At 32.4% G+C, this 17,434-nt stretch overlaps 1 long non-coding RNA gene across 1 annotated transcript; it reads left to right on the top strand.

Annotated features, from left to right (window-relative positions):
* Window positions 1-9,324: 9,324 nt before the first annotated feature.
* On the top strand, window positions 9,325-15,033 carry LOC127729548 (uncharacterized). The gene is made up of 4 exons (XR_007994695.1): window positions 9,325-9,435; window positions 9,788-9,858; window positions 14,392-14,460; window positions 14,971-15,033. It is a non-coding gene; the product is annotated as an uncharacterized LOC127729548 (long non-coding RNA).
* The last annotated feature ends 2,401 nt before the right edge of the window (window positions 15,034-17,434 follow it).

The raw sequence follows: 17,434 nt of genomic DNA, 5'->3' as shown, positions 1-17,434 counted from the left end.
TATGATTTATTATAGTTTTATAAACTTTTTAGATTTAATAATTTATACATGAACAATTAATTATGCTACACTAATCGACCCTGGACACATGGTGGAAAAACAGAGGAAAAGAAACTGAAAGCAAACACAATTCTGAATGAAACGGAAAAAGATTCGTACATATTAAATGTATTGTTTCTAGTTGGGAAAATGTGCATTGGTTTGAATATCGCATTAACTGCTTGATACGGAAACCAGCATATACCCAAAGGCACTTTACAAAGAGGAATTTCTGAACAATAATATCTGGTCTTTTTCATGTTACTTGAAAATTTTAACAAAAGAGCAAGAACTGGATTTTCCCTCATTTTACGGGATACCCAAATCAAATAAGTGTTCTGATAATCGCTGGGTCTGTCAAATTCTCCACTAAATCTTTTTCCAAGTTATTAACATTTATTTTATGAGTAATAAAACCGAACTTCGGAATTCATTTGACGGAACCTACTCTAGGGTGAAGTGAATCGGATAGAAACACAAAAAAAAAAACCCAAATATCTGTTTGAATACAAACAGTCAAAGTTTCTTTCTATATGCAATGCTAGTAGTTTAAACCAATTGAGTTCTCTAACAATTCTACAAAAACTTTTCATTAAATAAACAAAGACGGATTGACTGAATTAATACAACTTTCTTTTATAAAAATTATGATGTATATTTTTACTTACTATGTTGTGTTCATACTATCTCTCTATCATTCAGATAACATTGGACATCGGCTTGGTCGGATATTTTTTATTTATATTTAGGGGGATATATACAATAATTTATACCTGAACTATTAGTTCCTGAAAAGTTGATGTGGTGGTCTTGTCATATCCTCTCTATGAATAGCTGGATTAAAGACAAACATTTTGCGTCAAAGTTTGAACTGAAGTCAAGTCTGGAATGAATATTGTTTTCATTCATTCAAACTAAAATCAAGAAAAGTTCATTAAAATTTCTCGATGCTTCAATTTAAGTTGGTACATGTATTTTTTTTAATCAAATACAAGTTGGCTCAGTATTTAAATGGTCTAGTGTTCGTGACTATGTGTTTATGATGAACAAAGACTTTATTTTTTTTGCGAGAATCAGTAACTCTTCGCAATATATGACATTTTCAAGTAACAGGAAAATTGGACCCACTTAAATTTGGAATTGTAAAGACTAAACATTTCCATGGTAACTAATGTGACTGTTATTTGATGAATGTTCAGTGGTAAACTTAATTTCATGCATGTTCAGAACAAGAACATTATAAGAAATAAATCATTTAATATGACGTGCTTCTTCGCTTTGTTAACAACACATTGATAAAATTCTCGATACATACATGTACTAAGCGCAGACTCAGAGATGTACATAATAATGGCTGTTACAATATACTTCCTACGTAAATCCACATGTATCGTAACCTATGTGCATACGATATGCCGATTTCACTGTGTTAAAAATTGAACCTTAATTCTTATCTTAATGCATTACGAAAAGAATTAAAGCTCGGAAAAATGTACAAAATCCAAATAAGACAAAATTCCGCGAAATTCCATTAATGCTTTTGGTGCATTAACGTCATTTCAAAACATGACGTCTTACGAATGAAAACGCTCAAGCTGACGGTTTTTTCCTTTACGTGAACGCTCCAAATTCGGATAATATTGCATTAAAATGGAGTTTTTAGGTAGGTGTTGTTTTATTTTCTATTCTATTGCATTATTCGCACATTAACTGATTTCAGCAAGTCAACATGGCGGCGCCTTGATTTTGATCATGATAGGTATACGGTGAAACATCCAAGGATATAATTACACCGCGCGTGCGTCAAGTAATTTGCTTAAGTGGGGTCCCGTACAATATCACTAAAAGTTTTAGCTAGATCTTCTGCTGTCTGAATTTTGGTGAAAATATCAGGTGGTAGTAGGTTCCATTCTTAATTGTGTTTGGTATGAAACTGAATTTTAAAGTGTCTGACTTTGATTGCAGTCTCGGGAAATGTTGGCTATGCATGTTCTTGGTTGTCCTTGATGGTTTTTTCAGTTGATCAGATGGGGAGTTTGCTTGACCGGGCATACCTTTGCAGAAGAAGATCAGTCTGTTTTTTGGTTCGACGATCTTTTAGGGATGGTAATTGCAGCTGGTCATACTGGTTCGTAATTGTAGTTTGATTTTATAAACCTTGTCGCTCTTTTCTGTACATTTTCCAGCTGATCTTGAAGATATATTTGGTGTGGGTCCCAAACAGTGCTCGCATATTCTATGACAGATCGTATCAGTCCTTTATATGCCTGGAGTTTAACTTTAGGTGAACATAATGAGAGGTTTCTTTTTAGTTATTCTAATGTCCTATAAGATTTGTGGTATATCTCCTCTATGTGCTTCACTCCTGTGTAGGTCATTGCTGATGTTTATCGCTAGATATTTGATAGATGTTAAAAATTGGAGTTTGGTATCTTTTTGAGTATATTCAAAAGATGTTGTTTTCTTCTTGCGACTCAATGTCATCATGTTGCATTTAATTGGTTGGAATCTCATACCCCAATTAGTCGCCCAGTTATCAAGAGTATCTATATCTTTCTGTAGTTCTCCACAGTCATCTCCGTTTTTTATTTCTCTATAGCATACACAGTCGTCTAATCACAGATGTTGACGTTAGCTTAAGAAAAAAGTGTAAATTAAAAATTGCAAATGTTAGGGTTGAGAATAAAAAAAATTAAACACATTTTTTCTAGAAGTTATACAAGAAATAATTAATGCAAGCTGTAGATTTATTGGAAATGTATAGGTTTATTTAACAGGGGGTAAAATAGAACAGCCACACACATGGTATAATTACCTTCGCTTCAGACTTTTAAATTACCGTATTTGTCCTTTTAGAATCGAAATAATTCATTCAAGCCATAGATTTGTTGGAAATTTACACATCGCCTGGGCCGTGCGTAAATTTCCAACAAATATATGGCTTCCATGAGTTATTTCTTAAATAACGTTTGTTCTATTAGTGGGTTTATTTAAGTATCGAGTTTGACATCCGAAACTTTGATCAACCCTTCGACTGACCTCTTAATAAAAAAAAATAGAAACGTCTTATATGGCTGAGCTGTATCTTAATTACTTCAGACCAAGGCAAAAGTAGTAACTAGTTTTCCAAGAATGTTAAATAGGGATTAAGGTTCTTATCAGGCCAACCAATAGATGTCACTATGATAATATTTTAGATATTCGTGGAACGCATTGCTTTCAGCAGTGACATCGTCTGAATTCTTTTTAAAACTGCTTAGTATTGACGTACATTTGAATAAATAATCACGATTGCGTTTTGGTTGTTTTATTGTCCTAATAAAATTATCAATTTTCCAAACAGTTCAACTACATTGATTTGTATATGTTTCCGATGTAAAGATCAAATACAATGATAAATAATTTCCTCTTTCCTGGTACTTGAGAGGTTAGCTTAGCATACTTAGTAATACTTTAACTATTCAACACTAAAATGATATTGAAATCGATGTTTCTATGTCTATTGCCTTTTTGTATTTGTTTAGAAGATATGGCTAATACTTGTCAGAACAGAACTTCGGGGTAAGTTGAATGAATAGATTTGTTTTATTCTACTTCTACGTGTCTTTTTGATATAACATCTTCGAGTATATATTGGCCCTTTCATTCCAGGTGAATACACATATACAAATATATATAAATGTATTGGATAATTTGTTAAGTGCTAATGTTTAAATGAATATTGTTATAAATTGTAAATTAGATAATTTTGTTTTGAACTTTGTTTTGCAACAAAAAAAAAAAGACGGAGAAAACATTACCAGGAGCACTCTTAATCTATATTAAGAGTTTTGTTTTATTCATACTATGACATTTTGTAAAATAAATGCTTTAAATTCGGAAGGACATGGCGAAAAAGAATTAAGGGGTACATTATTTATAACAAATTGGTTTCTAGTTCTAAATTAATATAAGACATATATGTGAAACCGTTGTTGCAGGCATATTGAGACAACGGTTTCACATATATGTCTATCATGTTACTATCAAATTATCAAAATGAACTATTTTTTAGATGTTACAGTACTTGAATTAAAATATACAAAAAGAGTTTCATTTTGTAAAAATTACCACAATTAGGTTTCATTAAATACAACCGTTCACGTTATCACATTACTTCAACATCATACTTTCGCTTTTGCGTTTCATGTAAAATGTGCTAGGGTCAACGCTTTTACACCTTAGCCACACAAAGAAGCGTTTAACATAAGATGATTTGTTTTCAGAAATTATTATTGTTGTTCTGATTATGTGGAAAAAGACGGGAAATGTGTAGGTAAGTAAGTCTCTTATTTCGATAAATCATAAAAGTTTCATGTGATACCCGCCTTTCAAAATCCCATCGAAATTTCATGCGTGATTATTATTTTTGGCAACTAATAGCTGCGGTAGTACTGATCAAACTTCCAATGTTTCAGCGCTTGGAATTCTGAACTGTAAAAAATGGTAGTAGTCTGTAATTGAAAGGACGATAGCATATAAACAATTTGCCAATCACAGAACATTCAATACAGCTTTATTCCAAAGATGCATATTGAAACCGACAAAACGAGTTTACATAGAACTAACTGCAATTAAGTTTAGATTCGTGTATAATTTCATTAACTTTTACAATACAACTCGTGCATATTCATATCTTTATTTGGATAAGTTTTCCGGCTACCTACATATCCAACTGGTAGTTTATTCAAGGTCTTTCCACTACTTGAGGAAAGACTTTATTGTTTTTCTAATGTTTTTTTCTTTTTTCTTCTTCTAACATTTTTTTTACATAGCCTCCCCCCCCCCCCCCCCCCCCCCCCGTTTCTATTGAAGTTATCATGATCAAATTTGGACCATCGATAGACCTCATCACGAAGTATTACCAGATGACTCTGTGTAGGATTTCATCATCCCATTTTAGAAGTTATCTCTCTTTTATTGTTTTTTTTCAACATGAACCCCCTCGTTATTTTTGAAGATATCATGAACTTATTTGAACAAGGTAAATCTCATCATGAAGTTTTATCAGATGATCCTGCTTATGATGTCATTATCCCCTCTGAGAGTTATATCCCCTTGAAACAATTCCTTGTATTTTCTTATTTTCTTAAATATATACAGATAGAATCGATTTGAAAATGGTAACATGTACAGATACAGATGGCAATGCTAAAAAAAAACAATTGTTTTGTTATTAACCCTTACCTTTAAATATTATGCACAAATTTGAAAAATTATATTTCGAGAACCGGAAGTCGTGGAGACTTTGGACCTTCACCAACAATGTTTAGGTCATGTGAAATTTCATTTGCACACTAGGTCAAAGGTCACAAAGTGCAAAAAAATTTTTACGATGAAATTTCAAGCTTACATATTAAGAAAACAGTAAGAAATTTCTGCATACAGACAGCTTGAATAAAACATTCCTCTCGACGAGCTCTACAGTTTATACATTATGCTCAAAACTGTCCGACCATCCGTTCAAATTTTTACGACGAGATTATTCTTAAAATTAGAGTATTTTGTGTATATCTTTGAAACGGTAACAGATATTAACCTGCTATAAATTGCAAAAATGATCAGCATTTCAAGACTTTCAATTTGCGGTCAATGTCAAAGTCATTATGAAATTTTACCATGACCTTCAAAGTGTTCTATGACCTTGACCTTGTAACATTTGAAAGGTGAAGTGGTCCTGAGTTGAATGGTGGTAGTCCCATGTCTCTACGACTTCCAGTTCTCAAGTTTGGTGTTGCATCATATATTTGATTATTCAGTGTGACCTTGATGAACTTTGGAATTGTAGAGATAATGCAGTTTAAAATTTTGCGAGCGGGGGCATGTATTTCTGAATCAACAATAGCCACCTGAAATTTTCAGAAATTGAAGAGTTAAACATTGTTATATGTTTGACTAATTACCAAAAACATTCGATGAAAAACCAAAAAAAAAAACCATTTTGAACTTTTCATGTTTTGCATTGACTCTGTAAGTTTCATAAGTTCTATTTATAAAATTGATATTGCATCATTTTTAGGACTTTGTCAAATGGGGTCATGTGACATATTAAATTGAACATCCAAATGAGCTGTATTAAAAAACGAAAAAAAATACATCACCCTAAATGGGTTGGGTTGGGTCATTGAGTGCAAAATATAAATTGTCTTCTAAGGTAAGGTTGTCGTATATCAAATGAAAAGTCATAATGTGTACAATTCAAATATCAAATTCCTGTCCCCCAAAAATGAGTTGGATCGGGTAATTAAGTGCAAAAATCAAACTTTCTAGAAGATGGTCTTGTCGCATATTAAATGCAAGGTCATTTAAAAGTCTACATTGAAAATATCATACCTCCAATCTCGAAAATTAAGGTGAATGGGGTCATTAAGTGCTAAAAGTGAAAAGTTAAAGAACGTATGCTTGTCGCCTTTCCAATTGAAGGTCGCAAAGAGCGCATTACGAACATCAGACTTTCACGGGAAAGACCTTTCAATTGTTTTACAAACAATTGAGATACTAGTTTTGTATTGATTTTCTCCATAACAGATTTTAAAATAACATGAAAATAAGTAGATGTCTCATGCTTGCCAATGAGATAACTATCCACCAGAGACCAAATGATGTTTTGTTTTGAACGCAGTTTTCGAAAGAAGTGAGATGAGTTTAAAATGGAGTTATACTATATTTTAAATATTGAAGGCCTTGTGTTTAGTATTTAACGTTGAGTTTATTATCAAAGAAAGGTGTTTTGCTTAAGAATACTTTTATCACGTATTGCTTTTGTCTCCCACGGGATACATATTCCTTTTGATAATTTCTTAAATATAAATATAAGAAGATGTGGTGTGATTGCCAATGTGAAAACTCTTCACCAGAGACAAAATGACGTCAGAGTTCACATTTATATGTCACGTACGGCCTGCAACAAAGAACAAAACCCATACCGCATATTTATACCTATAAAAGGCCCCGAATGACAAAGTAAAACAATTCAAACGAGAAAACTAACAGCCTGATTTATGTACAAAATAGTAAACGAAAAACATATATGATGAACAGCAATAAACGACAACCACTGAATTACAGGCTCCTAACTTGCGACAGGCACATACAGAATGTGGCAGGGTTAAACATGTTTGCGGGGACTAAACCCTCCCCCGAATCTGAGATAGTGGCATAACAGTACAACATCAGAACAAACTAGAAAAATCAGTTGAAAAGGGCTTAAATCATCAGATCGGTACACAGCACAAAACACAAGAGACACAAAGTACTCGTAGTTACTGAAAGCTAGTTCGAAGCCAATAACACCAAATAGAAAAATCATGCATATAAAACTTAAGTGTCAATCATGCAGTACACATCCAACATCCAGTGAAAAGACGTCATCAACAGTCAGAGAAAAACATGAATTTGTGCAATGCAAAAATATAGGTATCGACAGATTGTAAGACCGTTTAATATACATATGTGTATAACAATAATATTTAGTTTGATACCAATAAAAACAATATTCAAAGATCTAATTAAAAGTGTTGAATTGATAACCTTTTAGAATACGTTTATTCAAAGGATCGATAAGTTTACTCGTATATTATATACATTTACGGGCTCTGCAAACAACACCACCGTAAAATAAGGATGTGATATTCCGTTTGCAATAAGATTTAATAGGTACAGTCAAACTTCCAAACCAAATCTTTGTATCTATGGAAGAATTTAGTAAAGATTTTAAGTAATTTGTAGTAACTAAATCCTTGACTTAACAATTTACCAGTAATACATCGATTACGGTCATTGAAACACAATATATCACTATACAGACAGGGTGATAGCGAACGAGTTGGGATATATTAACACCGTAAAATGGTGATAAAGGAACATCACCGTCTAAAAAAGGAACATTTGCGATAGGGAACGAAAAATCGTCCCTTTTTTCGTTAATTTTTCTGTGGAGTTTCCCATGTAAAATTGAAATGTCTAAGTCTAGGAAAGGACAGTTATTGCTGTTCATATTTGATTTATTTAAAGTAAGTTCCTTTTATTAAATTTCGGCAGTATATTTAGAGAAATTTTGATTATTCAACGAAAAAGTATCGTCAAGATAACGGTAAGTGCTATTCAATTTATCGATTAAATAGAATTTAGACGGGCTTTACTGAGTTTGGCCATAAACTGTGATTCATTACAGTACAAAAACAAGTCTGCTATCAAAGGGGCACTACTGGTGCCCATATGAATACCTATAACCTGTCGATAAACTGTATTGCCGAAGCGTACATAAATGTTGTGAAAGAGAAAATTTACAGCTTTAATCGTTTCATCACAACTTCATTAGAGAAGAAGGCGTTATATGAGTTAATATATGAATAAATAGGAAAACTTTTGTTTGATGAGACTGTGTGGAAGTATAGTGTAAAGAGTTGACAAGTCTAAACTGTCAACCAAATTAATGTGTAATCTATGTGTTAGCCTCATGGTGTTCGTCGGGTTGGTAAATATACTTTCAAAGAATAATATATATTTATTGATTCTATCATTTCTGTACATTGTTTGTGCGTTCATGATTCAGCGAGCCTTTTTCTAAAAAGGTTATGAATGAACGACTTAAAAATAAGATCTATGAAAAACAATATAATATCATGCCGTTTTCCTATTGTTAACTTCCCATTCTTGAGAAGTAAATTATCAAATTAAAACTTGTAAGCTTTACTCATTAAAGTTGGTCACCTATTGCATTTTGATATACAAGAACATTGTGTGGCTTATAAACAGTATTTGTTCACTCAATGATCACCCCCAGTTTTTGGTGGGGTTCGTGTTGCTCAGTCTTTAGTTTTCTATGTGTTTTGTGTGCTTTTTTTTTGTCTGTTGTTGTGTGTTTTTTTCTTTTAAGTCATTGCGTTGTCAGTTTATTTTCGAATTATGAGTTTGAATGTCCCTTTGATATCTTTCGCCTCTCTGTGGTCAAACTTTTTTAAAAATGTAGTCGAGTTTATATTATGCATCATGATGGTGTTAGCTATAAATACCTGACACCGTAAGCCTATGACTTAAGGTAATGATAAGAAGACGATTTGAAAATTAATCTTGCGTGACATTTGTTGAAAAATTAAAAATGACATCTGTTTGTCCAAGTTGCAATATTTGAAGATAAAATCTCTCTAAAAACTAATCATGATTTAGCGATGTCTGTAACATATACTCTCCATATAAACTGGGTATCTTTGCTGAGTTACAAGAAATCATTTATTTTTCATAATTTAGCATGTGGAATTGGATTTATACATACAAAGGTCAACCGTGTAAACATTGTAGTGAGAATGTCTACGGTTATAGATGTATCACCAAATGTAATTGTCAGGTCAACCAAAAGTAAGTTTTATTCAAATTAACAAAGATTTATTGCAATGTGTGACGTTTCCAGATATGATACCATAATTTATTATGCGATTCAAAATAATATTCGAAAATACAAATCATATTTATGTACATGTTTTATGAAAAAAATACTCTGTTCTATGAATTAGAATGTATTGTGTATAAACTTGACAAAATACAGAACTATTTTGTGTGGACGTTTTTCGTTGTTGTTGTTCTGCACTATACCAAGTCGGAATGTGATTATCATTTGCAAATTACTTTTAATCATTAATGATCGTTTTCCTTATGTTCACAGTATAAGTTATGCATATTGATGATAAGTACAATCAACCCAATTTTTCAGATGTCACCATATTCACGGGTGCATAGGAGATCAAAGCTTTTTAAAATCAACAGCAACACATTCGATATCAGGTAAATAATTACCACTCCAAACAATTATAAACAAGAAAAGTGACAAAAACAACCAAAGATATAGCCCACATACTTGACGCCTAGCTATAATTTAAACATAGAATATATTCGAAGACTATATATATTTAGCGATTTCTGTTATAATATATTCAACTATTTTCAAAGGAGAAGGTCCGGTAAGGGCTAATTATTGCCTAAAATTTAAGGTACATCTGATGAAAGATATTTGAAAGACGCTTAAATTCCAGCTTCAATATGAAACATCTATCAAATATGCCATAAAACGTCACTTTTCAGATGGTTTTTGTCTAAAATGTTAGTGGCCGCATTCGTTTTCAGTCTCAACCTTTATATATGTTATGTATTATCATCAATTACAACATACATATAAATATAAAGACTAAACACAAGTGCGGCCACTTTCATTTTAGACAAAAACCGTCTAAAAATTAGCACAAACGCTAAAATTGTGACGATTTTTGTTATTTTGGATGAATTAATGATGCTAGTACCTGATGCACGTGCATTGTATGGTAAAAGACAGCCCATATTTATGTAACAAAAGTATCCTACTTTTCAATGATAGCTAAAAGTTTACATTTTTAACAAATTTGTAAAATTGCTATATTTTTTGGCCAAAAAGGGGTCTTACCGGGCCTACTCCTTTATAAAAAATGGTTTCACTCGCACAAGAAATTTCTTTGTTAAAAAAAAAGAAAGAGAAAATATACTCGAAAATTATAAGCCCAATAAAAACAGACACTATCATTGCAGACATAAAAACGAAGAAAGGACAAACAACAAAAACAAAAAATTACACAGACAAATCAAAGACGGATTAACACGAACTCGACAAAACCCGGGTGTGAACTAGAGTGTTCTGGAATGATAATCATTTTATGCTCTACATGTGGCATCCGTCGTATTACTCAAGCAAGTAAACATCCGGTAATAAGTAGTTTTCGTTTAAAATCACAATCGAGAAAAAGAGGATGGAATTGTGATTGGAATATATCCCTGACACATATATTCCATAACGGTCAACCAATCATTATGGCGTTAGTAAAAGTTTCGAAGGATTGTTTTAGCATAACCACTTTGAACCCTTAATGCAATAATTAGAAGCAGTAACACTCTATCAAGAAAATCCTGAAAGGAAACGCAATCCCTAGAATGTCATAATAATCCGGATATGGTGTACAAATTTTTGCACCTCATGTTTGCGGTATACCATCTTTTTCGCAAGTTTATTGTTTTCTGTTTGGTATTAAATTAATAATAAAGATCCATTTTGTTACATCTGGTGATCCGTTTATTTTGCAATTGCAAATGACAGTCAGCATGGTTTAAGAACATCCGTGGTTCGACCTGTTAGTCAAATGCGTTTTGTTTAAATATACTTTTTCACTTTTTTGGTCTTTTGGAAAATGTTGTTTGTGCTGTATTTAGACCCCTCTACCAAGAAATTTGTTTTGTATGCACACGTATAAAAATTACGGTTTTTATCCAACGAAATCATAGGTTTGAACGTTGTTTCAATTTAGACTTATTTATATCAACGGGGAGATATATACTTTGTCTGCAGGTACGTATACTGCAAGAATGTTATTACGCAGAAAATTCACAAAGCGGAAATTGAAATTATCTCTTTTGCAGTAAAGTTTAGTTCTCATCCGACCCTCATTGTCAATTTCTAGATGTAAGTGAAATTAAGAGGCAGACTTGAATGTTTCTGTGGTATTATTTTTTCAAGTTCATTGGGATAGATGCATTCAAAATAGTCACAACACTATTTTTAATTATTCAGTGAAAGGAAATGATCATATAACGGAAAGTGAAAGTTAAAAGACAAATCCTGCTTTTTTCATTTACCTTTAGAAGCTTTTCTATAAACGTCTGCCTTATTAGAAAAAAGGAAATAGTTTAAAAATAAGGGGATGAGGTGCAAAGGGCTAAATTGGCTCCCATAGGAAGACATTCAAACTGACTCCATTTTCAGAAAATATCATCTGTAACAAACATAAAAACTTTTAGCTATCTCTTTATAAGCAGAACCAAATACAATGAAAGTTCCAACTATGTACTGGCTTCCGAAGCTGCACAAAACACCTTACACATATAGATTTATTTCGTCTTCAAGCCATTGTTCCACTAATAAACTGTCTATTCTACTTACTAGTACACTTGGTACAATCAAAAACCTGGTAATAAATTGTTCAAATAAGGCATTTGAAAATGGTGGAATGAATTACATGAGTGTCAAAAGTTCGTTTGAAGTACTTGATAAATTGCATGCTTATGTTGGTGATTTCGAATCTGTTCAAAGTTTTGAATTTTCTACCCTATATACCACTTTGCCTCATAATCTCATTAAGAAAAAAAATCACACATCTAATTAAAAGAGCATTTAAAAGGTCAGAATGCGAATATATATGTTCAAACTCTTTTAGGTCATTTTTTTTAGTAACAACAAACAAAAGAACTATGTCAATTGGACTTGCTTTGATACGATAACTGCACTTGAATTTTTACTAGAAAATTTTTTTGTTCGCTATGGAGATTCCGTATATCGTCAAGTTATCGGAATTCCAATGGAGACTAACTGTGCACCACTTATTGCCGACCTGTTTCTGTATTTTCATGAGTTACAATTTATGACTTAAATCAGCAAAGACCCATCGAAACAACATCTGATACAAAACTTTGATAACACTTTTAGAAATTTGGATGATATATTGGGGCTCAATAATGTATGTACACTAAAGAGATTTATTCTGCTGAACTGACTTTAAAAAAAGCTCATACTAACAGTGAAAATGCCTTTTCCTGGGTCCTGATATATATATCTTTAACACAAAAATGTCGTCATTCACCTCAAAAGCTAACCAAACCTTTAAACAGACTCATTCAAAGGGATATAGTTACTCTACTGTTGTCAGGTCATTTAAGATGGCATATTTTGGAATTAATATTGATTCACTCATAGGGTCTTAGCATCGGAAATAAACACATTTATTCTAAAACCAGTTGTTGGCATGATACGGGTTGTGTTCTTCTCATATATTTTATGATGGTATGAAACTAAACCCCTAACGGGAGGGATTGTGCTTGATTTTGATATAATGAAGACATAATCTTTCAATCAGTTTATTTGAGGTCTGGAGCTGGCATGTCAGTAAGTGCTAGTAGTCCTTTGTTAATTTGTGTATCATTGTCATTTTGCTTAGTTTCTTTTGTTACCTATTCTGACATCGGACTCGGACTTCTTTTAAACTGATTTTTACTGTGCGTATTGCTGTGTGTTTGTTTATTCTACATTGGCTAGATGTATAAGGGGAGGATTGAGATCTCACAAAACATGTTTAACCCCGCCTTATTTTTGCACCTGTCCCAAGTCAGTAGCCTCTAGCCTTTGTGAGTCTTGTATGTTTTCTTTTAATTTTAGTTCATTTATATGTTTCGGAGTTTAGTGTGACGTCAATTTTCACTATACTAGTACACATTTTTATTTAAGGACCAGCTGAAGACCGCCTCCGGGAGCGGGATTTTTTTCGTTGTGTTGAAGACCCATTGGTGGCCTTGGGCTGTTTTCTGCTCTTTGGTCGGGTTGTTGTCTCTTTGACACATTTCCCTATTTCCATTCTCAATTTTATCCCATAGGAAAACATATTGTCTGTTGAGAAACATGATCTCCAAATGTAACAAATATGTTACACCATTTGGTAATGTCAATTTCAGTGAATCAGAGTGGTATTCGTATCAGCGTTGGACAAACTATTTCTATTAAACAAAGCTAGACAAATTCTATTTATCTGTCTTTAAGTTTAGAATAAGGTATGTTGGTGTAAAGAGTAGAAAAGTAAAATGTTTATATACTATTGCATTAACAGAGAGATGTTGATTGTTACAGAACTTTTGAATTTTTAGTAGCTTCATATACTCCACACCACCCCTAGAGTAGGTAGTAAATAATAATTTGGAAATAGATTTATTTCGTAGAGCATAAGCAGACCCAAATGTTAAAATATGTTTTGAAAAAAATCGATCATTTCATCAGGTAGGGCTAATGAGAAGTAAAATTTTTGATTATATGTATAGAACAATTCGATGATAAACTCATCAGAGATAACAGGCTTAAAATATATTTCGCAAGACCGCGCACGCATTTCGTCTACAACAAATTTATTAGTGACGCTCGAATAAAACAAGTTTTAAAAAAGACCAATTAAATTGCAAGTTGAAGAGCATTGAGGACCTAAAAATTCCGGACGATTTTGCCAAATACAGCTAATGTTATCTGTGCCTGGGGTAAAAAATCCTTAGCAAATCGAAAAAGATACAGTTTGAGCGATAGGGGTTCTTAAGAGAATTCAAAGACTATATGCAACTTATTAGATGTATTGAAGGAAAGGAATACATACACAAAACCTTGTTCCTGATTTGTTTAACAAAGTATATATAGTACTCGGTAGATTAATTGGCTGTTTTCAAATTTCTGAATTCTGGAAATTGAAGAGTTATGTTTTTCTTCAGGTAATAGTGTAACCATTACGTTGTCTGTGAATACAGTGAGTTATCTGGTTCCAACTGAACAACCATCAGGTATAAAACAGTTATAATACAGCTAAGTAACATATCACTAACTAGTACAGTTATTTTCAAGTAGATGATTTAAATTTTTCGAGCAGTTTAACTGTTAAAAAGTTTTTATAGATAAATATAATATCATATTATAAATAAGGATGGTCTTGAATTAAAAAATGACAGAACTTCATTTTCGCACTAGCAAATCTATAATTTTCGACTAGCATCATTTGAATTCAAGCTATTGGGACATCATTGGGAGCATCGCTCTCCCCGTGTTCTGAAGCATAAAGCACTCGCCTAAGTAGGCTATACAAAATATAGATTTCTTTAGAAAGTTAATGCCTTTCCTTGTCGGCTTGATATATATTTTTGTATTGTCAGAACCCTACATCATTGAAAGCAAATAATCTTTTTCAAGTGGAATCGACGCTGAGGTTTTTACTCTCACTTTATGTTGTTACAATTTTACATGACATGCTTTATGATGCATATAGCCTTATATATTGTTTTATATTATATATGCAGATAGGTCTGAATCAGTCAGAGTATACGGAACAACAATATAAGGGTCAACGGAGTCTACAAGACAGCATTATGGTAATATTCAAGTCAATTTTTAATCTGAAACATCTGTTACTGTCTCAATTTTTGATTGCTGATTCACTGTAATAATGATTATTGAAGAAAAAATGAAAAATAAATATTTTTGTCAAAATTTGTTTTTGATAACTCGAAAATTGTAAGAAAATTACAAGGACATTATCCAAACATTAAGTAGTGGAGGACGGACAACAACTGGAACAAAGACAAAACACAAACATAATTCCACAAATGACTACAAAGTAAATAATTTTGCACTAACCCTACTAAACAAGCATTTTGAACTTCGGTTCTCCGGAAGGATAAGAAGTTCATTTTCCACCAGTGTCATCCGTCATGTTTCGTTGATAGGTCGAAGCCGGTATAGAACCATAGTTGAGGAAAGGAAGACTGTTTGTGGCTTCGACCATGGAAGTAATATTGAAAGGAATAACAACGTCGTCACTTCAAAGGTTTCATCTGCGTTACCGCCCATCTTTCGATAACTCGTTAATTGGTTTAATATATGGCATGGTAATTGACTCTCGGCATGTGATAGATCAAATCACTGACACTTTTCGGTCATTTTCGTGTTCCCGGAAAATTACGAATAGACCAGTTGTTGTCGTATGTACGTACGAAGTAACCCGAATAGTTCACTCGTTACATTCCGCTGCTGTACGCTACCGAATAGAGTCAGTCATTCAATGTTGATTTTTGTCTATTTTTCCTATTTATGTCCTTTTCGATCTTAATAGTTTAGGCCGACAGTTATCACATATTGAATTTAAGAAAAAGGGTGGATCATTTTCAATTTTAATACTTAAAACCAGTTAATTAAGAAGCCATTTCTGAAAGTTAAGAAGATGATTGTACAAAAAAATATGTGTCGACCCCCTTTTATTAAATACGAATAATCCAAGTCTTCCGTGTATACCAGGAAAATCAAATATTCACAACTTTAAACGTTTCTGTTCTTTAATTTGTACATAAACAAATTCATATAAAATTAATTTGCGGTTAGACAGATAGCGTCAAGCTCGTTTTGTATGGTTGATTTTCTTTTTGCTGTAACGTGCTACATTAATATTAGTATTCAATTGTAAACACTTTTTTAAAATAGATATAAATTTAACATGTTAACGAACTTATGATCCCGATTTTAATTGTCCAGTTTCAATAACGTAATCAATTACTTGAAAGTAAATATTTTTATAAATCTCGATAAACTTGGCACATTTCAACAGTAAAATATTCTATGTCTACATCTGTCTACATTATTTTGTTCAACATCATGTGAAACCTGATCGATTCATCGGTATTTAACTGTTTTACTCGGGATCCGCTTTTAACCGGAAAATACTTTTAGAACAGTTTAAAACAAACGGTAAAAAGCAAAAATATGCTAAATTAAATACAATTTTCCATGCTAAACTGTTGTAGGTTGAACAATTCTCGTCCGTTTTTCAAGTTTTTTACATCATACGACTTCTTTCTGAAGGTAGAGGTTTTATATGATACAGCGCCACCTTCTTATTAATAAACCTCGGATTTCACACAGGTGCTTTATAATTACCGGACTCGATAAAATCACGTGACTGATAAGAAATTCCAGATGCCATTTTACAACCGCGGTATCACAGATAGTAACCAAAGGGGTATTGCCGCTGAGACTATAATTGGATAAAATCATATGACTTTAGTACAGAGCTCTGCAGGCTGTTAATACATGCTAATTAGTCGTTGTTATTCCTTTTAAATATTACTTCCATGCTTCGACAAATAAACAAATTCCGTGGCCTGTACACAACTACTTTCGCATAGGTACTATTTCTGTACCAAAAATCTGTAGTACTGGAAATCTACTTTTAATATTCAATAATATTTTGTTACTTTAAAATTATTGTAATATTAAGGTACCTGTATTTTACAGTACTTGATTTGTACTTGAAATTTAAGTACTTCAGATTTTTGGTTACACCGTTACATTTTCAGCATTTTGAAAGTTTGTCTATTTCGAATTTCTTAAAGTTATGATTTTCAAACATGGAATATTGCGATCACTGTTGGTATTATTTCTGTACCAAAAGTTTAAGTACAAATCAAGTACTGTAAAATACAGGTACCTAAATATTACAATATTACAACAGTAAAGAAATAGTACTAAATATTAAAAGTAAATTTCCAGTACTACAGAAATTTCCAGTACTACAGATTTTAAGTACAAAAATAGTACCTATGCAAAAGTAGCAGTTTACCACCAATAACATTTCTTATTTTTCAGGATAAATAAAACATCGAATGAGCCAAATAGAACTACTATTACTTCAATTCTCTATAATTCAACAATAAAGTTTTCATGGGTACTAGTGCATACCAAACAAGAAGTGAAGTTTCATCATTAGTACTT

This window comes from Mytilus californianus, unplaced genomic scaffold (genome assembly GCF_021869535.1).
Source record: "Mytilus californianus isolate M0D057914Y unplaced genomic scaffold, xbMytCali1.0.p SCAF_2, whole genome shotgun sequence".
Taxonomy (NCBI): Eukaryota; Metazoa; Mollusca; class Bivalvia; order Mytilida; family Mytilidae; genus Mytilus; species Mytilus californianus.
This window is presented reverse-complemented; position numbering and strand designations above follow the sequence as displayed.